The 25,275-nt window shown below is 45.5% G+C and overlaps 1 protein-coding gene across 3 annotated transcripts in view; it reads left to right on the forward strand.

Annotated features, from left to right (window-relative positions):
• The first annotated feature begins 6,353 nt into the window (after nt 1-6,353).
• The window catches only part of LOC140482725 (regulator of G-protein signaling 17-like), a 108,064-nt gene continuing 89,142 nt past the window's right edge, over nt 6,354-25,275 (forward strand). For 2 of the 3 annotated variants that reach the window (XM_072580283.1, XM_072580284.1), the window contains exon 1: nt 6,361-6,486. The gene's annotated coding sequence lies outside the window, so the exon portion shown is untranslated. Of the gene's footprint in view, nt 6,487-25,275 lie in introns of all 3 variants that reach the window. The other variant, XM_072580282.1, reaches the window with a different exon arrangement.

The raw sequence follows: 25,275 nt of genomic DNA on the forward strand, positions 1-25,275 counted from the left end.
ATAAAGAAAGTAGGAGTATACTTAAGAGGGAAATCAGGAGGGCAAAACGGGGACAAGAGATAGCTTTAGCAAAAAGAATTAAGGAGAATCCAAAGGGGTTTTACAAATATATTAAGGACAAAAGGGTAACTAGGGAGAGAATAGGGCCCCTCAAAGATCAGCAAGGCGGCCTTTGTGTGGAGCCACAGATAATGTGGGGGGTAGATACTAAATGAATATTTTGCATCAGTATTTACTGTGGAAAAGGATATGGAAGATATAGACTGTAGGGAAATAGATGGTGCAAAATGTCCAGATTACAGAGGAGAAAGTGCTGGATGTCTTTAAATGGTTAAAGGTGGATAAATCCCCAGGACCTGATCAGGTGGACCTGATAACTCTGTGGGAAGCTAGAGATTGCTGGGCCTCTTGCTGAGATATTTGTATCATCAATAGTCACAGGTGAGGTGCCAGAAGACTGGAGGTTGGCAAACGTGGTGCCACTGTTTAAGAAGGGTGGTAAAGACAAGCCAGGGAACCATAGACCAGTGAGCCTGATCTCGGTGGTGGGCAAGTTGTTGGAGGGAATCCTGAGGGACAGGATGTACATGTATTTGGAAACGCAATGACTGATTCGGGATAATCAAAATGGCTTTGTGCGTGGGAAATCATGTCTCACAAACTTGATTGAGTTTTTTGAAGAAGTAACAAAGAAGATTGATGAGGGCAGAGAAGTAGACGTGATCTATATGGACTTCAGTAAGGCGTTCGACAAGTTTCCTCTTGGGAGACTGATTAGTAAGGTTAGATCTCATGGAATACAGCGAGAACTAGCCATTTGGATACAGAACTGGCTCAAAGGTAGAAGACAGAGGGTGGTGGTGGAGGGTTGTTTTTCAGACTGGAGGCCTGTGGCTAGTGGAGTGCCACAAAGATCGGTGCTGGGCCCTCTACTTTTTGTCATTTACAAAAATGATTTGGATGTGAGCATAAGAGGTACAGTTAGTAAGTTTGCAGATGACACCAAAATTGGAGGTGTAGTGGACAGCGAAGAGGGTTGTCTCAGATTACAACAGGATCTTGACCAGATGGGCCAATGGGCTGAGAAGTGGCAGATGGAGTTTAATTCAGATAAATGAAAGGTGCTGCATTTTGGGAAAGCAAATCTTAGCAGGACTTATACACTTAATTGTAAGGTCCTAGGCAGTGTTGCTGAACAAAGAGACCTCGGAGTGCAGGTTCATAGCTCCTTGAAAGTGGAGTCACAGGTAGATAGGATAGTGAAGAAGGCGTTTGGTTTGCTTTCCTTTATTGGTCAGAGTATTAAGAACAGGAGTTGGGAGGTCATGTTGTGGCTGTACAGGACATTGGTTAGGCCACTGTGGGAATATTGCATGAAATTCTGGTCTCCTTCCTATCGGAAAGATGTTGTGAAACTTGAAAGGGTTCAGAAAAGATTTGTAAGGATGTTGCCACGATTGGAGGATCTGAGCTACAGGGAGAGGCTGAACAGGCTGGGGCTGTTTTCCCTGGAGCGTCAGAGCTAAGGGGTGACCTTGTAGAGGTTTACAAAATTATGAGGGGCATGGATAGGATAAATAGACAAAGTCTTTTCCCTGAGGTTGTGCAGTCCAGAACTAGAGGGCATAGGTTTAGGGTGAGAGAGGAAAGTTATAAAAGAGACCTATGGGGCAACCTTTTCACGCAGATTGTGGTACGTGTATGGAATGAGCTGCCAGAGGATGTGGTGGGGGCTGGTACAATTGCAACATTTATGAGGCATTTGGATGGGTATATGAATAGGAAGGGTTTGGAGGGATATGGGCTGGGTGCTGGCAGGTGGGACTAGATTGGGTTGGGATATTTGGTCAGCATGGACAGGTTGGACTGAAGGGTCTGTTTCCATGCTGTACATCTCTATGACTCTATGACTAAATTGGCATTAGTCTAAAATTGTACCAGGTCGAGACAGAGTAAATGCAGGAAGAATGTTGCCATTGACTGGGGAAACCAGAATCGGGGTCACAGGCTAAGGTGTGGGGTTGGCCATTGTGATTGAGATTAGGAGACATTTTTTCACCCAGAGAGTGGTGAGCCCATGGAATTCTCTGCCACAGAAAGTAGTCATAGAGTCAAAGAGCTCCATAACATGGAAACAGACCCTTCAATCCAATTTGTCCATGCTAACCAGAACCTAACTTAATCTAGACCCATTTGCCTGCATTTGGCCCATATCCCTCTAAACACTTTGAAACAAAAACATTTGAGTGTTTCCAAAAAGGAGTTAGATATAACTCTTAGGACCAAAGGCTTTCGAGTTAGATGATCAATCATGATCATATGGAATGGTGGAGTAGGCTTAACTAACAGAATATCCTACTCCTGTTCCTATTTTCTGTGTTTGTCAGGGATGTCCATACTCCCCACAGATGAATAAAAATGAACATGACTTATTATGCCATCTAACTTCCTGTTGAGATGAGCAGAAATGGAAGGAAAGTGAGGGACTGGGGAGCAAGAATGAGATAAGTTGAATTGCAAGTAAGGGAAAATAAGTGGGTGAGAGGAACAGGAGGAAGGAGAGAGCTGTCAAGGTGGGGATGTAGTTCAGAAAAGGTCCACTAGGCTGATTTCTGTGATGAAAGTATTTTTCTTCTGAGGAAAGACTGAGTAGATTGAGCAGATACTCACTGGAGTTTCGAATGAGGGGTGATTTTATTGACAGGGTTGATGCAGAAAGATGTAATTCAGACAAGAGGCATCTTGAACTAAGGACACCATTTCAGAATAAGAGATCTCCCATAATATGATGGAGATGTGCAGGAATTTCTTCTCTCAGAGTGTTAGTGGCATGAGGAATTCTCTTCTCCAGAGAGCAATGGAGGCCGGGCCATGAACAATAGTCAAGGCTGCGTTAGAATTCATTGCTCAACAGGGAGTCAAGAATTCCAGGGAACAGACAGGAAAGAGGAGTACAGGCACCAATGAGATCACCCATGTTCTTGGACTATAAACCATAAGGAATAGTTACAGAAGTAGGCCCCTCGAACCTGCTTAGTCATTCAATAGGATCATGGCTGATCTTAATGAATGCTGGAGCAGGCGTGAGGGGCTGAGTGGCCTGGTTCTCATGTGAGGCAAGGAGTAAGGAAGAGGTGCGGGGAAGGGGAACGTAAAAAGAGAAAGGGGATGAGGGAGTTTGAGGGGGGGTTAAAGAGATTGAGTGGGCTGGGTAAGGAGGTTGTGAGGGTGAGGGAAAGGGTAAGGAGAGGAAGGAGAAGAAGGGAGGGCCGAGTAAGGGAGGTGAGGAGATGTAGGAGGGACATCAAAGGGATGAGTGAGTGGGTGTTGATGAGGGTGAGGGGGTGAGAAAGGAAGGGGGTAAGGAAGATATGAGGGGGTGAGGAAGGGGCTGAGGGGGTAAGGAAGAGGGTGAGGAGTGGGGAAGAGGGTGAGGGGGTAAGGAATAGGGTAAGGAGTGGGGAGGAGGGTGAGGGGTGAGGAAGAGGATGAGGAGTGGGGAAGAGAGTGAGGGGGTAAGGAAGAAGGTAAGGAGTGGGGAAGAGGGTGAGGAGTGGGGAGAGGGTGAGGGGTGAGGAAGAAAGTGAGGAGTGGGGAAGAGGGTGAGGGGTGAGGAAGAGGGTAGGGAGTAGGGAAGAGGGCGAGGAGTGGGGGAGAGGGTGAGGAGTGGGGAAGAGGGTGAGGAGTGGGGGAGAGGGTGAGGAGTGGGGGAGAGGGTGAGGAGTGGGGAAGAGGGTGAGGTGTGAGGAAGAAGGTGAGGAGTGAGGAAGCGGGTGGGTGTGAGGAAGAGGGTGAGGAGTGAGGAAGCGGGTGAGGAGTGAGGAAGAAGGTGAGGAGTGGTGAAGAGGGTGGGGGTTAAGGAAGAGGATGAGGACTGGGAAAGAGGGTGAGGGATGATGAAGAGGGTGAGGAGTGGGGTAGAGGGTAAGGTGTGAGGAAGAGGGTGGGGGTTAAGGAAGAGGGTGAGGAGTGGGGAAGAGGGTGGGGCTTAAGGAAGACGGTGAGGAGTGGGGAAGACGGTGAGGGGTGAGGAAGAGGGTGAGGGTAAAGGAAGAGTGTGAGGGGTGGGTAAGAGGGTGAGGAGTGTGGAAGAGGGTGAGGAATGGGGAAGAGGGTGGGGCTTAAGGAAGACGGTGAGGAGTGGGGAAGACGGTGAGGGGTGAGGAAGAGGGTGAGGGTAAAGGAAGAGTGTGAGGGGTGGGTAAGAGGGTGAGGAGTGTGGAAGAGGGTGAGGAATGGGGAAAAGGGTGGGGGTTAAGGAAGAGGGTGAGGAGTGGGGAAGAGGGTGAGGCGTGGGGGAGAGGGCAAGGGGTGAGGAAGAGTGTTGTTTTGAGGAAGAGGGCGAGGAGTGGGGAAGAGGGTGAGGCGTGGGGGAGAGGGTGATGGGTGAGGAAGAGGGTGAGGATTGGGAAAGAGGGTGAGGGGTGAGGAAGAGGGTGAGGGGTGAGGAAGAGGGTGGGGGTTAATAAAGAGGGTGGGGGTTAAGGAAGAGGGTGAGGGTTAAGGAAGAGGGTGTGGAGTGGGGAAGAGGGTGAAGGGTGAGGAAGAGAGTGGGGGTTAAGGAAGAGGGTGAGGACTGGGTAAGAGGGTGAGGGGCGAGGAAGAGGATGAGGGGATGATGAAGAGGGTGAGGAGTGGGGAAGAGGGTGAGGAATGGGGAAGAGGGTGGGGGTTAATGAAGAGGGTGAGGAGTGGGGAAGAGGGTGAGGGGCTGGGAAGAGGGCGAGGAAGAGGGTGAGGGGGTGAGGAAGAGGGTGAGGATGAAGAAGAGGGTCAGGAGAGGGGAAGAGGGTGAGGAAGAGGGTCGGAGTTAAGGAAGAGGGTGAGGAGTGGGGAAGAGGGTGAGGAAAAGGGTGGGGGTTAAGGAAGAGGGTGAGGAGTGGGGAAGCGGGTGAGGAAGAGGGTGGGGGTTAAGGAAGAGGGTGAGGAGTGGGGAAGAGGGTGAGGGGCGAGGAAGAAGGTGAGAGGATGAGGAAGAGGGTGAGGGGCGAGGAAGAGGGTGAGAGGATGAGGAAGAGGGTGAGGAGTGGAGAAGAGGGTGAGGGGCGAGGAAGAAGGTGAGAGGATGAGGAAGAGGGTGAGGGGCGAGGAAGAGGGTGAGAGGATGAGGAAGAGGGTGAGGAGTGGGGAAGAGGGTGAGGGGCGAGGAAGAAGGTGAGAGGATGAGGAAGAGGGTGAGGGGCGAGGAAGAGGGTGAGAGGATGAGGAAGAGGGTGAGGAGTGGGGAAGAGGGTGAGGGGCGAGGAAGAAGGTGAGAGGATGAGGAAGAGGGTGAGGAGCGAGGAAGAGGGTGAGAGGATGAGGAAGAGGGTGAGGAGTGGGGAAGAGGGTGAGGGGCGAGGAAGAGGGTGAGAGGATGAGGAAGAGGGTGAGGGGTGAGGAAGAGGGTGAGGGGTGAGGAAGAGGGTGAGAGGATGAGGAAGAGGGTGAGGGGTGAGGAAGAGGGTGAGGGGTGAGGAAGAGGGTGAGGGGCGAGGAAGAGGGTGAGAGGATGAGGAAGAGGGTGAGAGGATGAGGAAGAGGATGAGGGGTGAGGAAGAGGGTGAGGGGTGAGGAAGAGGGTGAGGGGTGAGGAAGAGGGTGAGGGGTGGAGAAGAGGGTGAGAGGATGAGGAAGAGGGTGAGGGGTGGAGAAGAGGGTGAGAGGATGAGGAAGAGGGTGAGGGGTGAGGAAGAGGGTGAGAGGATGAGGAAGAGGGTGAGGGGTGAGGAAGAGGGTGAGAGGATGAGGAAGAGGGTGAGGAGTGGGGAAGAGGGTGAGGGGTGAGGAAGAGGGTGAGGGGTGAGGAAGAGGGTGAGAGGATGAGGAAGAGGGTGAGGAGTGGGGAAGAGGGTGAGGGGTGAGGAAGAGGGTGAGGGGTGAGGAAGAGGGTGAGAGGATGAGGAAGAGGGTGAGGAGTGGGGAAGAGGGTGAGGGGTGAGGAAGAGGGTGAGAGGATGAGGAAGAGGGTGAGGGGTGAGGAAGAGGGTGAGGGGTGAGGAAGAGGGTGAGAGGATGAGGAAGAGGGTGAGAGGATGAGGAAGAGGGTGAGAGGATGAGGAAGAGGGTGAGGGGTGGAGAAGAGGGTTAGAGGATGAGGAAGAGAGTGAGAGGATGAGGAAGAGGGTGAGAGGATGAGGAAGACATGTGAGGGACACGGTGAGGAAGAGCATGAACAAATTGATTGAAACAACTTTCTGCTCACCCCAAACTTTTTGTTTACCCCCACACCCCCGCCCCCCTCAACATCCCATCAGTTTCAGCTACGGGAGCGCGCACGGACGGTCGCGCGCGCCCTTTCCCATCAGAGAGTCCGGGGGCGCGCACATGCAGCGGCGGAGACGCGCGTTTTCCCCCCTCCTCACTCCCCCGCGCTGGAGCTGGAGCGGGAGCCGCAGCGGCTGGCGGGGCTGATGTGGGCGGAGGATCGGGAGCTGGAGCCGCGGTCCCCGAGCATCGCAGCGGCGGCAGCAGCAGCAGCAGCACCGGGAGCAGCTGGCAGTGCAGGTTGGTGCCAGTCTCACCCCACTACCCCCACTGTTACCCCCTCAGCCATACAGGAGAAACTCCAGGAATCTGATCCCAAAATCAGTGAAAGATGCACAAATATTGAATTATTAATCATTTGTCACTCTGATTCCTGTCCCGGTTACAACTCGGGCTTTTCCGTCTTGTTGCTGCAGTTACAATAAAAAAAGATGCTTTGTGCATTTGCAGTTTCATTCTGACTGCATGTGTATCCATTCCCCCCACCACCCCCACACCTCGTTTGCCGGGGAAATGATTCAGTTTGTGAGATGATTGTATTTGGAGATGGTTCAATCTCTCACTGTTTCCTTCCCAGGGAATGACAGTTCTTGCATGTTCAGTTCAAAATGCATGTGTCAGATCTTAAATGGACCAATGTTGTATACAGCAGGAAAAGAGAAAAGGACTTGGTACAGATGAAACAGTGGAGTCTGTTCGCAGGAAGAACTGGGGTTGGAGAAAGGTGGAATTGTGTTCATGTATTTAGGGAAAGGGGTTTATATATCTAGCAACCAAAGCAAGCATTAGCTGGAGGAATTAAAATAATGTCACCCCACAGTTGAGTTGGGAAAGGTGTGTATCATTCCTTGCTGGCTGCTGTTATGTTTATTGCGAACCCCAGCCAAAATACTATGGGGAGGTCTGCGATATGGAAAGGAGCTGGAGTCAGTTTTTTGCCCTCCCCACTAACCTCTTGTTGTCATTTGAGTTTGTCCCCAGGGGGCCAATGTAGTGATTTATGAGGTTAAATATGTCAGCTTCTACTAGAAAGGTAAGTTTCAGGATGGGTGGGTATGCATTTCAGGGAGCGGGTTTAAAAATCTCCAGTTAACAACATGTAATGGGGTGTGAGAGCAGCACAGACAGGAGGATGTCATTACAGGAGGCAGAATCAACTTAAATTTAGGAACAGCTTCTTTTTGGCGAGCAGCATCTACTGGCAAGATTGGAAACAATAACCTGCATTTGCATAGCACCTTTTTAGCAGAGCGAACTGCTTCACTGCAGCATTGTCAAACAAGACTTTTTGCTGGAGATGCAATGATTGAAACGAGATTTGATGGAGGAGTGTAATGGACACAGCAGGTCGGGAAGCACATTGAGTTGGGATCTCTGGTCGGCATGGACGGGTTGGACTGAAGAGTCTGTTTCCATGTTCTACATGTCTATAAATCTGACCCCCTGTTGAGAGGTTAAGACTCCTCACTGAAAACTGAGACAGCAGAGTGGGCCTGCTAAAGTGGGAACACTGCTGGTGAAACTCAGCTGGAACTCCATTACTGACTCTCAGCCTACACTTGGGGTCTGAGCATCTAGAGAGAGAAGCCAGTAAAACTAAAGCAGTAATGCATGAAATGAATATATTGGTCGTACTAGACCACTGTTCTAAGGTATGCAAAACAAGTTGGGCCAGTTGTACCACTGACAAGGTTTTAATGGTTTTTCCTTTCCCAATCCCAACTTTCAGAATTCTTTGAGGTTGGGAAAAAGTATTCTGTTGATGGTAGGGTTGAGAAGCCGAGGACGTGGCTTAATTTAATCGGGAAAATAACTGGAGGCACCTTGTGGTTAGAAACTGAATTGAGTTCAATTGTGGTTTCAAAAGAGGATAAGGATTTGAAAGGAAAATGCTGAAACCAGCTTATGGTGAACTAGCAAGGACTTGACTGTCTGAATGGTCTCTTTACTGTGCTGCAAGGAAAGTCATCAAAGTCCTAGAAGACCACAGAGAGATGGAGGCAACTGGTGGTGATTTTAACCTGAAGGTCACCACACTTCAGGTGATGGACAAAGTTGAGAAAGTGGGACCTTGCCAGTGGCCTCAGTCAGTGGAGGAATTGAACTCAGTCCATTGGTATCAGTAACCAGCTGTCCAGTCATCAGAGCTAACCAACATCCAAAATGGGCGGCACGGTGGCACAGTGGTTAGCACTGCTGCCTCACAGCGCCAGAGACCCAGGTTCAATTCCTGCCTCAGGCGACTGACTGTGTGGAGTTTGCGCATTCTCCCCGTGTCTGCGTGGGTTTCCTCCGGGTGCTCCGGTTTCCTCCCACAGTCCAAAAATGGTCAGGTTAGGTGAATTGGCCGCAACTAAATTGCCCGTAGTGTTAGGTGTTAGGTGTTAGGTCTGGGTGGGTGCGCTTTGGAGGGTCGGTGTGGACTTGTTGGGCCGAAGGGCCTGTTTCCACACTGTAAGTAATCTAATCTAATCATCCTTTTCAGTGAAGCAGCCATTCTCTGATTCTGTAGCGAGGTACTGGACAGGTGACCAAAGGTTTGGTCAGATAGGAAGGAATGGTTGGTTGCACTGGTGGAGGATGGTCCATATCAGGGATGTTCCCAACCAGGCGTGGCAGAGAAAGTGTGACACAACGTGAGTGTGAGAGTTGTGAGAAAACTGTTCCATGTGCGAGATGGCTGGGATATGCAATTCTCAGCTCTGTGGCTTGTTCACAGTTTTGTAACAAAGCATGGCACAAACTATATTGTTGCAAAATGGAGCAAGTGTGATATTTCTATGTTGCATGCAAAACTTTAAAGATAATTGGACATTGATTTTAGATCATCCATGAACAAAGTTCTTAGTCGTAAATTTATGTAATCTGGACTTCACTCCCAAAGAGAGCAGTAGACACAAATTCTATGAGAGCTGAAAATGTGTTGCTGGAAAAGCGCAGCAGGTCAGGCAGCATCCAAGGAGCAGGAGAATCGACGTTTCAGGCATGAGCCCTTCTTCGGGCTCATGCCCGAAACGTCGATTCTCCTGCTCCTTGGATGCTGCCTGACCTGCTGCGCTTTTCCAGCAACACATGTTCAGCTCTGATCTCCAGCATCTGCAGTCCTCACTTTCTCCTAACAGATTCTATGAGAACCTTGGAGGGCCAACGGCATTGTTCCTGTGCAGTATTGTTTTATAAGAAAGTCAAGAAAGAGAATCAGACAAATCCTTTTGAAAATGAAATATCTTCAGGCCTATGGGGAAAGAGAAGGGGGTGTGCAATTAATTGACTGTCTCCCTTAAGAGGTTGGTACAGGCACCATGAATCAAACAGCCACTTCCTTCCCTGAGATTCTAGGCTATAGAGCAGGCTATAAATTGGAGATACAAATTTAAAGCAAGAAGATCTTATCATCAAAGTGTGATAAAATTGTGCAATAAATGGGCACGGTATGCTAGATTTTTGACAAATTGTACATAGATTTGGGGTAAATTCATCTCTCAGGAAGTATGCAGCTTAGGCTCATTCACACACAATTCCTGGCATACTGAACCGTGGATTCAAAGGACCAGGCCGTTCAACATTTTGTCTCTGCCAGCTTTTCTGCTGGAGCTATCCAGGTAATTGTCCCTGGGCAGATGGTCAGGACAAGAGGGTATATAACCCTAATAATTGAACTTGATTCTTCAGGGGTGATGTCAGGAGGTACTTCTTCATAGAAAGGGGTCGCAGGATTCTGGAAATCTCTCCACCAGATGTTAATGATGATTTATATTTAATGAACTGACATCTCTTTGCATTTCCATTATGCCCAAACTTCCCCATAGTATCCCCATTAAAAGCCTTTATGAAATCTTAAACTCCAGACAATGTTTGAGCTGATTACAGAGAAAGAGAAGAGTAAGTTCTGATGGTGAAGACAACCTGTGTAAGACCTCTTAATTAAAAAAGGCCAAACGTGGATTCATAATTTCAAAAATTGAGATCAAAAGATTGTCGTTAACCAAGGGTGCTAAGATTGAAGGAATCAAGTTGTGGTTAGATGGAGTTAAGAAGCATCTCAACTATGATTTAAGTGAATGGGCTGAATGGCCTCATCCTGTTCCTAACTGGAGCAACTTATTGTGACATTGAGAATTGAACAGATCAGGGACTGAAATCTGTGTGAATTGTGGAACAAGTATGTTAATATGTATAAAATTATTATTTGGCAATGCTGGTGTTGGAATGGGGTGTACAAAGTTAAATATCACACAACACCAGGTTATAGTCCATCAGGTTTATTTGGAAGCACTAGCTTTCGGAGAGCTGCTCCTTCATCCACGAGTTCCAAAAACTAGTGCTTCCAAATAAACCTGTTGGACCATAACCTGGTGTTGTGTGATTTTTAACTTTATAAAATTATTGCTAACTTAATGTGTCAAATGGCTTATTCTAAATGCATTTGTTTAAATTTATGGGAAGTTACTTTCATGGGAACTCGTTTAATTAATAGTGCACTTATTGCTAGTATTGAATAGGAATGCACTGACTATGATGGTTTACTATGGACCCAGAAGACTGGGCTCGTAATTCACAGAATCAGTTGAAATCTTACCAACAAAATCTAGAAATGGAAATATCACGGTTGTCGGATTATTATAAAAAATTCAACTTTGTTCCTGGTCAGGCCTACATGTGACTCCCAATCGCAAACCAACATAGTTGACTCTTAACGTCCAGCCTCCTCCCCAGAGTAGTGAGTAAAGCTACCCCATTGTATAAAAACATTGTTGTCAGTCATATCCAGGGATGGGCAGTTGATGGTGGACTTGTCAGTGATGCCCTTTTCAGGAGAGTGTTAATTCTCTTAAATTAACTCCATGAGCGATCTTAGGAATGGATACAGGTTATTGTTATAAACACAGCAGTAGCTGTTTGACATTATCTCTCTTCTCCCTGTATGATTCAAATCCTTTCTCACTTAAGAAATTATTATTGATTTTTATTTTACAAATGCAACCAGCAGAGCTTTATCCTCTTGTTCATTGTATCAACTTAAGTATTGTCTGGAGTTCCAGGTCCTCTACAAACTTCCAATGGGAGCCCGAAGAGGAGGTCAAGACAGAGAGGAAATGTAACTGTTATTTTATATTAATTATTGCCTTCAGGGGAGCAATATGCACTTGCAAGTGGTCATAGTGTATGGTAGCGATCCCCAAATGAGAACCTTCTAATCGTTACGTTCTTCAGTTCAGAGTCCAAGTGAGCTCTTTTTGATGCTGGCATTGATTGATAAATCTTGTTTGAAATGTTTGGACCTTGAGGTTAATGAAACATTACAACACTTAAAAGGCATCTGGATGTGTGTATGAATAGGAAGGGCTTGGAAGGATAAGGGCCAAATGCTGATAAATAAGACTAGATTAATTTAGGATATCTAGTCGGCATGGACAAATTGGACTGAAGGGTCTGTTTCCGTGCTGAACATCTCTATGACTCTAAGCACTGTTTCCTCAATGAATGTGTTGTTCTTCAGTAAAAAATGTAGCTTTATAGTATCAGCAATGTGAGATATACACGAATGAAAAAGATATAGACATAATTTCTGGTCATTGGTAAATTGTCAGTGTGGTCAGTTATGTATAAAGTAGTTTTCTCACGTATAAAATAGCTTTGTTATAGGGAGAGGAAAGAGAGGTCTGAGTCCTTCACTTATAGCACCACCTAGTGAGCAGAGTCTACCCTGCACCATGATTGTTGACATAACAAAATTGAACAGAAATATTGACACAGCAATATACAAAGTACACGTGACTGCAAAGTGGGACAGGAAATTGTAATAACAGGAGGATCATAGACAATGTATATTAAAAATTTTGCCTTCAAACTACACGTTGTCTATGATCCTCCTGTTATTACAATTTCCTGTCCCACTTTGCAGTCACGTGTACTTTGTATATTGCTGTGTCAATATTTCTGTTCAATTTTGTTATGTCAACAATCATGGTGCAGGGTAGGCTGCGCTCATTAGGTGGTGCTATAAATGAAGGACTCAGACCTCTCTTTCCTCTCCCCCTAACAAAGTGCCATGACCATTACAGACAAAAATAGAAACTGCTGGAAAAGCTCAGCAGGTCTGGCAGCATTTGTGAAGAGAAATCAGAGTTAACGTTTTGGGTCGAGTGACCCTTCCTCAGATAGTGCCAGACCTGCTGAGCTTTTCCAGCAGTTTCTGTTTTTGTTTGTAATGGTCATGGTACTTTGTTAACAGGCCAGTGGTTCTAAATTCAAGCTCAACCATTTGGCAGGTTGTATAACTGAATTCAATATATCCAGATAATGTATGGTTAGAACCAAAACAACTTAGTTTTTACGGTGTTTTCACTAAAGCATAAACCTGTTTTCTAATAAACTCTTCCTGTAAGTGGTAGATCAGGAAATCTTTTGCAGGAGTGAATACCATATCAATTTTAATTCATAAATTGAAGATATCCTCAGATCACTGGGGAGTCTCTACATGGAATATTGTAATTTCCTCTGGGAACTTCACCTTTCAAAACATTGATATGCTGAGAATTTACAAATGTTAAGGGTATTCACTCTGTGCCCACTGGGTTTGACTTGAACTAGGACTATTCAGTCTTAATCATACTTGTATTTGTTACACGTTTTGGCTCAAGGTTCACAAAAGCCTGTTCTTTAGTAATTTATCGGAATGATTCTGGGACTGAGTGGTGAAATCAAGGAAATGATTAAAAAACAAACACAGAAATTGCTGGAGAAGCTCAGCAGGTCTGGAACTATCTGTGGAGAGAGAAACCAAGTTCACGTTTTGGTCAGGTAAAGTTTCCACAGTTCCCTTGATAACGCTTCATCACACCCTGCTTCCTGAAAGGACTCCATTCCATTCTCCCACTTTCTCCATCTTTGTAATTTTTATTCCAATTATGCCACCTTACAAGGTGGTGTGTCAATGTGACCTCGTTTTTCTGTAAGTGACCTGCTGCTGTGGGCTCTGAGCTGTGTCCAACACATCTCCTGCATTTCTGCCCTCATCCCTTCCTCCCCTTCATCAAATAACCTTCATAGATTCCCCTTGCCTTCAGTCTCCACCCCATCAGTCTTCACATTCAAATTATCATCGTCCACCATTTCTATCTCCTCCAGCAAGGCACCACATCTTTCCCTCCCCTTCACTGTCAGCATTTTTCAGGGACTGTTCCCTCCGTGACATCCTGATCAATTCCTAACACTTTGTCGGTCCCCCATGCAATCTTCCCATGCAATTGCAGAAGGTGGAACATCCACGCATTCACCTACACCCTCCTAACTGTCCAAGGTTTTAAACACCCCTTCCAAATGAGCAAGCTTTTTAAATGTACTGCTTTAAATCTAATCTACTGTATTCACTGCTCACACTGTGGTCCCCTCTACACTGGGAGACAAAGTGCAGCTGGGTCAGTGCTTTATTGAACGCCTCTGCCTTGTCTGTAGGAATGATCCTGACTTCATGGTTGCTTGTCATTTCAATAACCATATTGCTGTCATGCTAACATGAGAGTTAATGTTTTGGGTCCAGTGACCCTTCTTCAGAATAGATTGTGAAACATATGACTTCCCTCCGCTTATGGCATGGGAAGCCACTAAGTTGTACCTTAAATCCTACAAAATCTGATAAAAGAAATAATTAGCCATCCCATTGACCAAGGAATTGGAAGTGGAAATGCCATACATGTACTCTGGATGGGGATCACCAACATCTATCACCAAAGATGGCTCAACAGCAACACTACTGATTGAGCAGGTCAAGTCCTTAAGGACATAGGTCTATGTGGCGAATGTTGAGGGAAACCAAGGGAAAAACATACATGTCCTCGTCGTTATTAATATACCTCTTGCAGATGCATCTGTCCACAACAGTATCATTAAGAGTGACCATTCCAGAGTCCTTTTGCAGATAAATTTCTACTTTTACAATGAGGATTCCCTCCATATTGTTGTGTAGAATACTACTGTACTATATAGGATAGATTTTGCATGGATTCAGCAACTGAACACTGAGCATCCATGACATGCTGTCGGCCACCAGCAGTGCAGAATTATATCCCAACACAATTGGCAATGTCATTGCCTCGCATCTCCCCCACTCTCCCATTACTATCAAAGCCAAGAGCAACACAAGGCATACCGAATAATGGGTAGTCATCCTGGTGAAGCTACAAAAAGAACTGCCTGCATGCTGTGCAGTGTAAGCAGCAGTAACAGACAGAACTAAATGATCACACAGCCAACATATCAGATCTAAGCTTTGAAATCCTGATATGAATAGTGGACAATTAAACAATTCACAGATGGAGGAGACTCCACAAATGTCCCCACCCTCGATGATCATTGAGTCTGGCATATCAGCATTTGGGAAAATCTTCAGCCACAAGTGTCAAATCGATGATCCATTTTGGCCTCCTCCACATATCCATAATATTGCAGATGCCAGCCTTCAGCCAATTCCACACAAAGTCAAGAGAAGTTCCCAAGATGGTGGCGAAGGGCTGTGTTGCATTTGGCTCCTGAGCGCCTGCTCGGTCACTCATGGCTCATGCCATGGGTTCTGTCATATCCACGCAGCTTCATTGGTGTCTTTCCAGCCCGGTCATATTTTTTGTTTTGGTTGCCCTGGGGTCACCTCCTCTTGTGGGAGGCCAGACCCCTCCACCCCCTCCCCCATGCATCTTCATCCCCACTCCACCTCGGGTGACGGCATCGGAAAAATGAGCCGATTTCCAATATCGGAGGAGCTACAGGATTCATGCAGCGTGACCGTCTCCAGCTTGGAGATGGTGGATGTGGAGGTGATGGTGCCAGTGGTGGCAGGAAAGGGGCACACTACCAGGACTCTTGGGGGAGGGGGGGGAGGCAGGGGTGCGATGTCGGACAGCGGTAACAGGGGGAGCAGAGAGGGTGAAGGCTACAGAGAGGGAAAGATGAACTTTTGAAGTTGTTTCAGTTCTAGTAATATCAATTTAATATTAATTTATTCAACACTTTGGTATTTATACAATTCATTAATTCATTTATTCTGTAATCCAAGATGGCACCGAAATTTGGTGCCATTATCCACTTTTCACTATACCTCGGTACAAGTGACAGTATATTAAATAAAAGTTGAAGGCACTTGATACCGCAAGGGATGTGGGCCCTGAGAACATTCCAGCAACAGTACTGAGGATTTATTCTCCAGAATTAATGATGCCCCTAACCAACCTATTCCAGTACAGCTACAACACTGGTTTCTACCTGGAAATGGGGAAAATTGCATAGGTACGTCCTGTACACAAAAAAGCTAAACAAATCCAACCCGGCCAATGACTGTTCCATCAATCTACTCTTGATCATCAGCAAAGTGATGATGGTTGCTGTTGACAGTGCCACCTAGTGGCATTCAGTCAACATCAACCTGATCACTGATGCTCTCTCTGATCTTTTCCTTCAGTACATCTTGGTGCAAATGAGTGCAGAAGGGAAATGAAGGCGACTGTTGTAAACATTGACCAAGTGTGGAATCAGGAAGCCTGAGTGGAACTGGACCCCCAGTGGGATTCGGGAGGATAACTGGTTGAAGTCATACCTGGCACAAATGACAATATGGGAAACTTAATTTCCTTAACGGCTTTCTCCATCTTTAACATTGCACAACATGAGGGAACAATAGCGTGTCATCACTGTTAAGAAGAACTTGCAGGTCTGCCTTACCTGACATTCAGAAGCAGAAAAAATGCATTAATACTATTACTTGCATCAAATGATAGCTTGTAATTAATACTATTTCTCTTGTGGACACATTGCCAAGCTATTTGACCATGTCAGGTTATCAGTAAGATGTCTTTGTGATTGGTGTCTAGCTCCGGCCCAGTAAATAGTGGGTTGTTCGTAGTTCATGGCTACTTAGGTCACCACTTTTAGCCCATACCTAAATGACCTTGTCAATCTAATGTTCAACACTACAGTCTGTGTATTATAGGTAGACCCACGAAACTGTTAGGAGAGCTTCAGGGTTTTGTCCCATGATTGTGAAGGAACAATTATATATTTCTTAGTCACAATAATGTGAAGCTTTGAGGATAACTTGCAGTTAGTGATGTTCCCACGCAACTCAACCTTTTCCTTCGAGGTGGTAGAGGTCAAGGGTTCAGGAGATGCCGTTGAGGAAACTTTGACAAATTGTGCAGTGCATCATGTACGTAATGAACACCGCTGCCACTATTCATTTCTGTTGGAGGGGGTGAATATTTAAATAAAAGCAACATACTGTGGATGGTGGAGATCTGAAATAAATCAGAAAATGCTAGAGAAACTCAGTAGGTCTGCTAGTATCATTGAATAATTACGGTGCTGTGGTGACACTTTAGTCTGGATGACGTTGGACATTTTGAGTGCTTTTGGAGCTCATCCAAATAAGTGGGGAATGTTCCATCACATGCCTGACTTGTGCCTTTGATATAATGAATAGTCTTTGGACAGATAGAATATGAGTTACTGATCACAGAATACTGAGCCTGCATTTGTCACACTATTTTCATAGTAAGACCAGTTCCATTTCGAGTAATGATTTCCTGTATTTCTTGATCATAGAGGATTCTATTACAGTAACTCAAGTGAATGGCAATGAGAGTTTGGGCTGTCAAATTTTCTCATGTTGGACATGGTTATTGTATAATATAAATGTTACTTGCCATTCATCAGCCCAAGCCTAGATATTGTCCAGGCCTTGTTACATGTGGACTCAGGCTAGTTCAAGTTCTGAGGAGTCACAAACGGTGCTGAACATTATACAATCATTAGTGAACTTCCCCACTTCCAACCTTATGATGGAGGGAAGGGCATCGGTAAGGCAGCTGAAGATGGTTGGGTCTTGGACTCTTTCACCTCAACTCTGGTGAGGTTGTCACTTTCACCTCACCTCTAGAATTCAGTTCATTTGTCCATGTTTGAAGCAAGGCTCTAATAAGGTCAGGAGCTGAGTAGCCTTGGCGTAATGCAAACTATGCATCAGTGAGAAGGTTATTGCAATGTAAATGCCTCTTGATAGTGCTCCTGATGACATCTTCCATTTACTTTACTGATGATTGAGAGTATCGTACTGGTCAAATAACAGACTGGATTGGATTTTTTAATGTTTTCTGTGGACAGGGCATTCTGGGCAACTTTCAAAATTGTAAAGTCTAGTTAGTTGTTTATTTGACCATTGCCATTTATAACTGGGTGTGGCCAGACAACATTTGATCAGATATTTGTGGGATCGCTGAGCTTTGTGTATCACATGCTGTCTTTGTCACTTAGGATGTACAAAGACATGAGTTGGAGTTTCACCAGGTTGGCATCTCATTTTTGGTATGTCTGGTGCTGCATCTAGAATGGTCTCCCACATGTTTCCTTGAAAAGATAGCTCCAGATGAAGGACCAAATCCTTCATCTATGTAAGCTCTGAAGAAATAGGACCGAGAGTAGGAAATTCAGCCCCTTGAGTCTGGTCCTCCACTTGATATGATCCTGGCAGATATGATTGTGGCCTTAACTCCATTTTCCTGTTTGTAACCCTTTGATTTCCTCGTCTACAAAAAAAATCTTTCTAACTTAGCCCTGAATATACTCAATGGCCCAGTCTTTGCTGCTGTCTGGGAAAGGGAATTCCAAATGTGGATGACCCTCCAACAGAAAAAAAAATCCTCCTCATCTCCAACTTAAATATGGGAGATCCTTATCTTAAATGCTGCCCTCTTCTTCCGAGTTACTTGGAGGGGAAACACACTGTTGACCCTGTCAAGACCTCTTGGAATCGTCAGTGTTTCAATGGGATCACCTCTTATTCTCGGAATCATAGCATCCTTATAGTGCAGATAGAGGCCATTTGGCCCATTGAGTCTGTACTGATCCTTCAGGGAGCATCCCACTCAGAGGAATTTGCATGTTCTCCCTGTGTCAGTGTGGGTTTGCAGGTTAGTTGGATTGGCTATGTTAAATTGCCCTGATCGTGTTAGTGTAGGCTAGGTGGGTTAGTCATTATAAAGGTGGAGTTACTGGGATTGGGTGGGTCTGAGGTGGGATGCTTTCTGGAGGGACCGTGCAAACTGATGGCCCAGATGGCCTCTATCTGGACTGTAGGATTCTATGATTCTAAGAACAGGAGGTGATTTTACTTAAACACTAAAGATTCCGCGAGGGCTTGACAGGGTTAAGGCTCAAGAGTGTGTTTTCCATCAGAAGTAGGGGCAGTATTTATAAGTAAGTACCTCCCGTATTTAAACCTGAATCTCTTTTGTCAGAGAGTCATCAAGGTTTGGAATTTCCTTTTCCAGACAAGAATTGAGCCTCACTCCCTGGTGCTATGAGGCAGTCGTGCCAACTACTAAGCTACCATTCCACCCAGTGCAAAACTCTTCTCAACTTGCTACCCAGTTGTCTCCTGAAACCTCTTAATGAGTACTGGCCCAATGTGTGCAATATTTCCTCATAAGACAAAAGCCATCATCCCAGGAATCAGCTGAGTACCCATTTTTGAGAGTGGAAAGGATTGGAAACTGGAGGATAAATGAAAAGAATGGAGGAGTGGTGAGAATGGTTACATTTCTGATTTTGCAGTCCTGATGCAGGCTTGTTCTCATGGGCAAACAGGTTCCATGCTTTCCACTTCAGAAATTTCATGGAAGGAAAATCATAGGTTACAATTTCCTGATGGGTGTCCCCAAGAGCGCATTTCCGTGCTAGCGTGCAATGATCGGAAAATGTATTCCTCATAGTAGTAACTGGAATAGGCTAATGTAAGAAGAGGAGATTGTGAAGATAAGGAGCCGCACCATTGTGAAGCTGGGGGATGCAGAGAATTCAAGTGAGGAGCTTTGGATTGTGGTGGGTTTTTACACCATCGTGCAGGACATTCAAAAGCGCTTCAAGGCAATGATATTATTTCAAAGTTCCTGTCACTGTTGTACATGGGATAAGAGCAAGCCGTTAGAGCACAGCAAGTTCCCAAAAGTATCAATGGGATGGTTATTGTGGTGTATTACAGTTCACTTAGGGCCTCTGAATTTTCTGTGCACTTATACATGATGTCTTCGGTCTGGAACAAGGGAGAATGGTGGTGGAGTGTCGAACAGTATTTTCCACCACAAAGCTGACTTGGAATCTCTCACGTTCTTACTCTCTGCCATAGCCACAGTAGAAATATCTTAGGAAGGGTCACTTAACCCGAAACATTAACTCTAACTTCTCTTCACAGATGCTGCTAGACCTGCTGAGCTTCTTCAGCAATTTCAGTTTTTTTTTGTTTCTGATTTACAGCAGTTCTTTCAGTTTATTTAAAGGAATATTTGCAGTTTACTATTCAAGCTCCTTGGTCATGATATGTGTGTAACTTCCTTGAAATCATGACAACAACTCAGGATTATTGACCTGGAGGCAAGGATGCTACCTAGTTATTAGAATTCTTTGAGAAGATAACAAGCAGGATAACAAGAGGAACCAGTATTTGTAATACCTGTGGGTTTCCAAAAGATATTTAATAAACTACCGCATAGAGTACTATTTAATAAGATTAGGGCCCCTGGTGTTGGAGACAGTATGTTAACATGGATAAGGATTGGTTAAGAAGTAGAAAATAAGTGGTTTGTGATAAAGGGTGGCAACCTGAAACTCCTGGAGTACCACAGGAACAATTATTTACAACATATATGGATGACTTGATGGAAATAGAACATAGAACATAGAACAATACAGTGCAAAACAGACCCTTTGGCCCTCAGTGTTGTGTCGACCTGTGAACTAATCTAAGCCCATCCCCCTTCACTATCCCATCATCATCCATGTACTTAGAGTCATAGAGATATACAGCATGGAAACAGACCCTTCGGTCCAACCCGTCCATGCTGACCAGATATCCCAACCCAATCTAGTCCCACCTGCCAGCACCCGGCCCATATCCCTCCAAACTCTTCCCATTCATATACCCATCCAAATGCCTCTTAAATATTGCAATTGTACCACTTCTTCCTCTGGCAGCTCATTCCATACCCATACCACCCTCTGTGTGAAAAAGTTGCCCTAAGGTCTCTTTTATATCTTTCCCCTCTCACCCTAAACCTATGCCCTCTAGTTCTGCACCCAGGGAAAAAACTTTGCCTATTTACCCTATCCATGCACCTCATAATTTTGTAAAGCTCTATAAGGTCACCCTTCAGCCTCCGATGCTTCAGGGAAAACAGCCTGTTCAGCCTCTCCTTATAGCTGAAATCCTCCAACCCTGGCAACCAAGTTTGCAAACATCATAAAAGAAAATGGGAAGGCATGCACTGAGGATGCTACAAAGAGTCTTCAGTGGGATATAGACAGATCAAGTGAGTGGGCAAAAACTTGGCAGGTGGAATATATTCGGGGAAATTGCGAGTCTATGCACTTTGTCAGGAAGATTGGAGGAATGGAATATTATTTAAATGAAAAAGACTGCTGAAAGCTGTGGTACTGAGGGATTTGGGGGCCCTCGTGCATACATCACAAGAAGCCAGCATCCAGGCTCAGCAGGTAGGAGGGAAGGCAAATGGAATGCTGGCTTTCAATTTAAAAGGAATGGAGTAAAAATGTGGAAGTCTTGCTCAAATGATATTAGCACTAGTCAAATTCAGAACAGTTTTAGGTCCCTTATGTCAGAAAATATAAACGGACATTAGAGGCAGTCCAGAGCAGGTTTACTAGGTTGTATCAGATATGGAGGGACTCTCCAATGACAAGAGGTTGAGTCGGCTGGGCCTGTATTATTGCAGTTTTAAAGAATGAGGGAAGATCTTATTGCAATATAAGATTCTTGGCAGGGTAGGTATGGAGAGTCTAGGGCCAGAGGACATCGTCTTAGAATAAGGGGTGGCCCAGTTACGACAGAGATGAGGAGAAATTTCTTCTCTGCGAGGGCTGTGAATCAGTGGAGTTCTCCAGTGCGGAGAGTTGCCATCTCTGAGACCTTAAGCATATTCAAGGCTGAGACACTCAGATTTTAATCATTAAGGGACTCAAGGATTCTGGGGAAAAAGCATGTGCTGAAGATTATCAGATCTACCATGATCTCATTCAATGACACAGCCGAATTGATGGGCCGAGTGGCCTGCTTCAGTTCCTACGTCTTATGTGGGCTAAAGTCAGTCAGTAAGATGAGTGATCAGATAATCTAGGAGAAAGTGAGGACTAGATGCTGCCTGACCTGCTGCGCTTTTCCAGCAACACATTTTCAGCTCTGATCTCCAGCATCTGCAGTCCTCACTTTCTCCTAGAAGATTTTAACCTACTGCGAATCCTCTTGCAAGGATGCCTTCCTTGAAGAAGCTCTCTTCCTCCCTCTACAAGGAATTCAGTGAGTCCCTCTCTCACTGCACACCCCAGATCATCTCCTCTGCCTCCACTGAGGACATGCAGGTCCTTGGACTCCTCCATCGCCAGACCATAGCAACACAACAGCTGGAGGAAGAGCGCCTCATCTTCCGCCTAGGAACCCTCCAACCACAAGGGATGAACTCCGATTTCTCTAGTTTCCTCATTTCCCCTCCTCATTTCCCCTCCCTCCACCTTGTCTCAGTCCCAACCCTCGAACTCAGCACCACCTTCCTAACCTGCAATCTTCTTCCTGACCTCTCCTGCCCCACCCCCACTCCGGCCTATCACCCTCACCTTAACCTCCTTCCACCTATTGCATTCCCAACGCCCCCTCCCCCAAGTCCCTCCTCCCTACCTTTTATCTTAGCCTGCTTGGCACACTCTTGTCATTCCTGAAGAAGGGCTCATGCCCGAAACGTCGATTCTCCTACTCCTTGGATGCTGCCTGACCTGCTGCGCTTTTCCAGCAACACATTTTCAGATCAGATAATCTACCTTTGCTATTGGTTGTGGGATAAATTTTGGCCACTGGGACAACTCTTTCTGTCCTCACTTTGGTAGCATAGGGCCTTTGATGAAGAACAGCTCCTTGGGTCTTTTCAAAGATAGAATGAGATCATTATTTTTTGTAATCCATCTCCATTCACCTACCTTTGATACAGACTCTTTTCTAACAAATATTCAAAGAGATGTTGTCTGCCTTTGCCATTAAGGCCTCAATTAACCGAGTGTAACATCAAGGATCTCTCATAAACAAAATCATGGGGAAAGCCTCCTCTGGTTGGAGCCATACCTGGCACACAGGAAGATGGTTATAGCTGTTGGAGGTTTGTCATCTCAGCTGCAGGACATCTGTTCAGGAGTTCCTCAGGTTAGTGTCCTAGACTCAACCATCTTCAGCTACTGGACTCGCCACCTAAATGCAGTGGCAACAAGCACAGATCAAAGGCTTGGAATGTTGTAATAAGTAACTTACCTCCTTATTCCCAAGAGCTGTTCACCCATCTACAAGGCACAAGTCAGGAGTGTGATAGAATGTTCCCCACTTGCCTGGATGGGTGCAGCTCCAATAACACTCAAGAATCTCAACGCCATCCAGGACAAAGCAGCCCATTTGATTGGCACAACATCCACAAATAATCACTCCCTCTACTACTGACACTCAGGGGTAGAAGTGTGTACTATCTACGAGGTGCATTGTGGAAATATGGTGTAGAGGGTTGAAATCTTCTGATATCAGTGATTGAGACCGAAGAACTGTCAAAATTAACAATTTCGCTGAATGGACGGGTGAAGGAAAGAAGTATATGGAAACAGTTTGGCTGAATATAATTGAAACTATATGATCTCATGGACATTAAATGGCACAGAGACTAGTGGGGCTGAATGGCCTGTTAATTCTAGTTACTGGCAACTGCACCCCAACATTGTCAGAGGGAGGGAACGAGATGGTTGCATTGTAGTTTTGTTAGTGGACTAATAAACCAGTAAATCTGAATCAAAATACTCAGCACGCCAGGAAATTAACAGATTGTTGTAAAACTCCATCTGGTTTGTTAAGTAGGGAAGTAAATCCGCCACACCATTGATCTGACCAAATGTGACAACAGAACCAGAGCAATGTCAGTTGACTCTGAAAATGCCTACAAATACTCAAGTGCTAACTATCGCCTCCTTCAGTGCATTAGGTGTACGACAATAATGCTGGTCTTGCCAATGATGCCACCTCCCTTTAAATATACTCAATCACCTGACCTCCACAGCCTTCTGTGGCAATGAATTCCATTGGTTCACCACTCCCTGACTGAAGAGGTGTCTGTTATCTCCCTTCTAAAATGTCTTCCCTTTACTCTAAGGCTGTGCCCTCAGGTCCTAGTCTCTCCTACCAATGCAAACATTTTCCCAAGATCCACTCTGTCCAGGCCATTCAGCATTCTGTAAGTTTCAATTAGAACCTCTCTCATCCTTCTAAACACCATCGAGTATAAACCCCAGAGTCCTCAAACATTCCTCATATGTTAAGCTTTTCATTCCTGGGACCATTCTCGTGAAACTCCTCTGAACCTGCTCCACGGCCAGTACATCCTTCCTGAGATATGAGGCACAAAACTGCACACAATAGTCCAAATGTGGTCTGACTAGAGCCTTATAGAGTCTAGAGTCATAGAGATGTACAGCATGGAAACAGACCCTTCAGTCCAACTCATCCATGCCTACCTGATACCCTAAACCAATCTAGTCCCATCTGCCAGCACCCGGCCAATATCCCTTTAAACTCTTCCTGTTCGTATATCCAACCAGATGCCTTTTAAATGTTGCAATTGTACCAGCCTCCATCACTTCCTCTGGCAGCTCATTCCATACATGCACCACCCACTGCGTGAAAAAGTTGTCATAGAGTCATAGAGATGTACAGCATGGAAACTGACCCTTCCATCCAACCTGTCCATGCCGACCAGATATCCCAACCCAATCTAATCCCACCTGCCAGCACCCGGCCCATATCCCTCCAAACCCTTCCTATTCATATACCCATCCAAATGCCTCTTGAATGTTTCAATTGTACCAGCCGCCACCACATCCTCTGGCAGCTCATTCCATACACGTACCACCCTCTGCGTGAAAAAGTTGCCCCTTAGGTCTCTTTTATATCTTTCCTCTCTCACCCTAAACCTATGCCCTTTAGTTCTGTACTCCCCAACCCCAGGGAAAAGACTTTGTCTATTTTCCCTAACCATGCCTGTCATAATTTTGTAAACCTCTATAAGGTCACCCCTCAGCCTCGGACACTCCAGGGAAAACAGCCCCAGCCTGTTTAGCCTCTCCCTGTAGTTCAAATCCTCCAACCCTGGCAATATCCTTGTAAATCAAGTTTCACAACATCTTTCCGATAGGAAGGACACCAGAACTGCACGTAATATTCCAACAGTGGCGTAACCAATGTCCTGTACAGCTGCAACATGACCTCCCAACTCCTGTACTTAATACTCTCACCAATAAAGGAAAGCATACCAAACACCTTCTTCACTACCCTATCTACCTGTGACTCCACTTTTAAGGAGCTATGAACCTGCACTCCAAGGTCTCTTTGTTCAGCAACACTGCCTAGGATCTTACAATTAAGTGTATAAGTCCTGCTAAGATTTGCTTTCCTAACATGCAGCACCTCACATTTCTCTAAATTAAACTCCATCTGCCACTTTGCAGCCCATTGGCCCATCTCATCCAGGTCCCATTGTAATCCGAGGTAACCTTCTTCACTGTCCACTACACCTCCAGTATGGAGCCTGAGAAGTACATTTCCACTTTTAGATTGAAGTTCTGTCAAAATAAATGCCATCATTGCATTTGCCTTCCTTACTACTGACTCATTCTGCAAGTTTACCTTGAGAGAATCCTGGATTAGAACTCCCAAGTGTCTTTGCACTTCAGACTTCTGAATATTTTACCCATGTAGAATATAGTCCATGCCTCTATTCTTCCTATCAAAGTGCATGACCTTACACATTCTCATGTTGTACTTCATCTGCCACTTCTTTGCAATCAAACAAGCATCATACTTTTTAAACTTCATTGTATCGCTCTTTTAATTTTGCAATCTACATCCAGCTGGATTTATTTCCTAGAATCTTTGCATTCATATAAACTCCAAAG

This window comes from Chiloscyllium punctatum, chromosome 11 (genome assembly GCF_047496795.1).
Source record: "Chiloscyllium punctatum isolate Juve2018m chromosome 11, sChiPun1.3, whole genome shotgun sequence".
Taxonomy (NCBI): domain Eukaryota; kingdom Metazoa; phylum Chordata; class Chondrichthyes; order Orectolobiformes; family Hemiscylliidae; genus Chiloscyllium; species Chiloscyllium punctatum.